This window comes from Oncorhynchus keta, chromosome 15 (genome assembly GCF_023373465.1).
Source record: "Oncorhynchus keta strain PuntledgeMale-10-30-2019 chromosome 15, Oket_V2, whole genome shotgun sequence".
NCBI lineage: Eukaryota > Metazoa > Chordata > Actinopteri > Salmoniformes > Salmonidae > Oncorhynchus > Oncorhynchus keta.
The window spans coordinates 31,159,694-31,164,529 of NC_068435.1; positions in this window are offsets into that span (position 1 = coordinate 31,159,694).

Sequence of the window (4,836 nt, forward strand, 5' to 3'; positions counted from 1 at the left end):
GTCAAAACAAATATTGTAAATTAAAATGACAATGGAAATACATGTCCTCGGAAATGGAAGGTGGGTGGGAGGTGAGATGTGTAACCATTCTAGCCATTGTGAGGGCAGATACACATGTGAACAACAGGCCATTGAGATAGTTAGAGAATGTATCGTTGTATCTGTGCCATTTTAGAGTCTGTGACAGAATAGGCAGTGCCATTGAGGCTTTCTCCATTTTAAAGTAGTCCATTTTCTTCATTGCTCCCATTCATAGGAATACCTTAAAATGGTGGACGCCCTCAATGGCAAGGTCCATGTTAAAACGTTACATAGTAACAATAATATGCCAACTACTGTCTAAAAATAACAATGAAATAATAGTAACAGCATTAAAAAAGTTTTACAACTACTAATAGGCTTACGACGAATGAAACCTACTGCTACAACTAATAAAACGAAGTATCAATAATATATACATATTATACTATGTAAAGTAGTTTTTTCAAAGATGCCTAAATGCCCCATTCGTCCACTTATATCAGTGCATTCATGACAACTTAACCAACTTCTAAACTTCTATTCGATCAAATAAGACTCATGTAGCAAATTAGCAATTACATTTTTTGTTGACCAAATTCGACACCCTCTCATTGCCCTCCGTACAAAAATTCCACACTTCGTGTGCTTATTTTTGTGGACAGATTTTGGGCAGAGTATACAATACAGTACCTCTCACTTCGACTCTTCTTCCCTGGTCACTGACCAATCCAAAACACATCCCTACACAGGCTCAGCTATAGAGTACCACAGTATGAGTCTTAACACTTATGTTTCTTTATTTTTCTTAATAACGTCTTAATACATTGTTGGATAAGCACTTGTAAGTAAGCATTTCACTGTAAGGTGTACCTGTTGTATTCTACACCTGTTGTATTCGGCACATGTGACAAATAAAATTTGATTTGTGTCATAACACCTATAAATTATAGCGGTCAAACACGGAACTGGTTCCAACCCCCCAAAACATTTCATTTTTGCCAGGTCAAATAAACACTTTAGATTAAATGTCAAATTATACCCCCCCCAAAAGGTCAATGACATAAAGAACTAAAAATGCCTGTCTCAACATTGATTTTGATTAACAATCAAACTAGTTGCAGGTCAAATAAACACTTTAGATTAAATGTAATTATTAGGTCAATGACACTTGTATTATTTGATTACAATCACAATTTGCCTCCGTAAAACTTTAAATGTTAATTTTTTTCAAACTTGTTTATTTGATTTACTGAAAACTATGCAAAAACAACCTCAAATACAACAGATGATGCAATCTCTATTGCACTCCACACTGCCCTTTCCCACCTGGACAAAAGGAACACGTATGTGAGAATGCTATTCATCGACTACAGCTCAGCGTTCAACACCATAGTACCATAAAAGCTTATCACTAAGCTAAGGATCCTGAGACTAAACACCTCCCTCTGCAACTGGATCCTGGACTTCCTGACGGGCCGCCCTCAGGTGGTGAGGGTAGGTAGCAACACATCTGCCACGCTGATCCTCAACACTGGAGCCCCCTAGGGGTGCATGTTCCAGTCCCCTCCTGTACTCCCTGTTCACCCACGACTGCCTGGCCAGGCAAGACTCCAACACCATCATTAAGTTTGCAGACGACACAACAGTGGTAGGACTGATCACCGACAACGATGAGACAGCCTATAGGGAGGAGGTCAGAGACCTGGCCGGGTGGTGCCAGAATAACAACCTATGCCTCAACGTAACCAAGACTAAGGAGATGATTGTGGACTACAGGAAAAGGAGGACCGAGTACGCTCCCATTCTCATCGACGGGGCTGTAGTGGAGCAGGTTGAGAGCTTCAAGTTCCTTGGTGTCCACATCACCAACAAACTAGAATGGTCCGAACACACCAAGACAGTCGTGAAGAGGGCATGACAAAGCCTATTCCCCCTCAAAAGGTTCTACAGCTGCACAGCTGCACCATCGAGAGCATTGGTTGCATCACTGCCTGGTACGGAAATTGCTCGGCCTCCGACCGCAAGGCACTACAGAGGGTTGTGCGTACGGCCCAGTACATCACTGGGGCTAAGCTGCATGCCATCCAGGACCTCTACACCAGGCGGTGTCAGAGGAAGGCCCTAAAAATTGTCAAAGACCCCAGCCATAGTTCTCTCTACTACTGCATGGCAAGCGGTACCGGAGTGCCAAGTCTAGGTCCAAGAGGCTTCTAAACAGCTTCTACCCCCAAGCTACTCTATGTTCTTCATATATGCATAGTCACTTTAACCATATCTACATGTACATACTACCTCAATCAGCCTGACTAACCGGTGCCTATATGTAGCCTTGCTACTTTTATAGCCTAGCTACTGTATATAGCCTCGATACAGCATTTCATCGTCTTTTTACTGTTGTTTTTAATAATTTACTTACCTATTGTTCACCTAATACCTTTTTTGCACTATTGGTTAGAGCCTGTAAGTAAGCATTTATACGGCACACGTGACAAAAAAAATGTATTTGATCATTAGGCTTCAAGAAAAACAAACTCTTGGATTGGAGTGGGGGGGAGATAGAGATTAAAGGGAGAGAGAGGAGATGTGTTTTACAGAGGTAAAAACAAGGTAAAAACAAAACAAAACAAAATCACCTTAAATCCTAAAATAAACAAAAATATTTGGACCAATCAGCACTGAGGTGCAATAGTGTTTGTTACAATGGGTTTTATAGTTGGCTAAACAGGTTTTGCAATTTGGAAGCTATAACTGAGTCATCAAGCGATCAAAAACATTTTGTTGAACTATTGTGCAAACCCAAGAAAGACAACTCCTTCAATGTACACAAACCAACTTGTCCAAACTAGTTGGGAAGTGTCAAATTGAATACTGATTGGAGACAGGCGCAGGAATACGAAATATATATATATTTTTAATTTGACTATCCCAAAATAGCGTACGTCATGAACATGATGGGGATGAAGCCCAAAACAAACACTTATATATAAACTCAGCAAAAAAAGAAACGTCCCTTTTTCAGGACCCTGTCTTTCAAATACAATTCGTAAAAATTCAAATTACTTCACAGATCTTCATTGTAAAAGGTTTAAACACTGTTTCCCATGCTTCCCAACAATCCATGAACATGCACCTGTGGAAAGGTCGTTAAGACACTAACAGCTTACAGACTGTAGGCAATTAAGGTCACAGTTATGAAAACTTAGGACGCCTTTCTACTGACTCTGAAAAACATCAAAATAAAGATGCCCAGGGTCCCTGCTCATCTGTGTGAACGTGCCTTAGTCATGCTTCAAGGAGGCATGAGGACTACAAATGTGGCCAGGGAAATACATTTCAATATCTGTACTGTGAGACGCATAAGACAGCGCTACAGGGAGACAGTACGGACAGCTGATCATCCTCACAGTGGCAGACCACGTGTAACAACACCTGCACAGGATCGGTACATCCGAACATCACACATGCGGAACAGGTACAGGATGGCAACAACACACCAGGAACGCACAATCCCTCCATCAGTGTTCAGACTGTCTGCAGTAGGCTGAGAGAGGCTGGACTGAGGGCTTGTAGGCCTGTTGTAAGGCAGGTCCTCACCAGACATCACCGGCAACAACGTCGCCTACGGGGACAAATCCACTGTTGCTGGACCAGACAGGACTGGCATAAAGTTCTCTTCACTGATGAGTCACGGTTTTGTCTCACCAGGGGTGATGGTTGGATTTGCGTTTATCGTTGAAGGAATGAGCGTTACACCGAGGCCTGTACTCTGGAGCGGGATCAATTTGGAGGTGGAGGGTCCGTCAAGGTCTGGGGCGGTGTGTCACAGCATCATTGGACTGAGCTTGTTGTCATTGAAGGAAATCTCAATGCTGTGTGTTACAGAGAAGACATCTTCCTCCCTCATGTGATACCCTTCCTGCAGGCTCATCCTGACATGACCCTCCAGCATGACAATGCCAGCAGCCATACTGCTCATTCTGTGCGTCATTTCCTGCAAGACAGGAATGTCAGTGTTCTGCCATGGCCAGCGAAGAGCCCGGATCTCAATCCCATTGAGCATGTCTGGGACATGTTGGATCGGAGGGATAGGGCTAGGGCTAGGACCATTCCCCCCAGAAATGTCCAGGGAACTTGCAGGTGCTTTGGTGGAGGAATGGGGTAACATCTCACAGCAAGCACTGGCAAATCTGGTGCAGTCCATGAGGAGGAAATGCACTGCAATACTTAATACAGCTGGTCGCCACACCAGATACTGACTGATACTTTTGATTTTGACCCCCCTTTGTTCAGGGACACATCATTCCATTTCTGTTATTGACATGTCTGTGAAACTTGTTCAGTTTATGTCTCAGTTGTTGAATCTTGTTATGTTCATACAAATATTTGCACATGTTAAGTTTGCTGAAAATAAACGCAGTTGACAGTGAGAGGACATTTCTTTTTTTGCTGTGTTAATATATTTAACATTTTGTGAGGGTTTTAGATGCCAAGCCAAATTTCTTCAGCCTCCTGAGGTTGAAGAAGCGCTGTTGCACCTTCTTCACCACTGTCTGTGTGGGTGGACAATTTCAGTTTGTCAGTGATGTGTATTCCAAGGAACTTGAAGCTTCCCACCTTCTCCACTGCGGTCCCGTTGATGTGGATGGGGGGGGGATGTCCCTTTGCAATTTCCTAAAGTCCACGACCAGCTCCTTTATTTGGTTGACGTTGAGTAAGAGGTTATTTTCCTGGCACCACACTCCCATCTCATCATCGTTGGTAACCAGGCCTACTACTGTTGTGTATTCTGCAAACGGGATGATTGAGTTTGAGCTG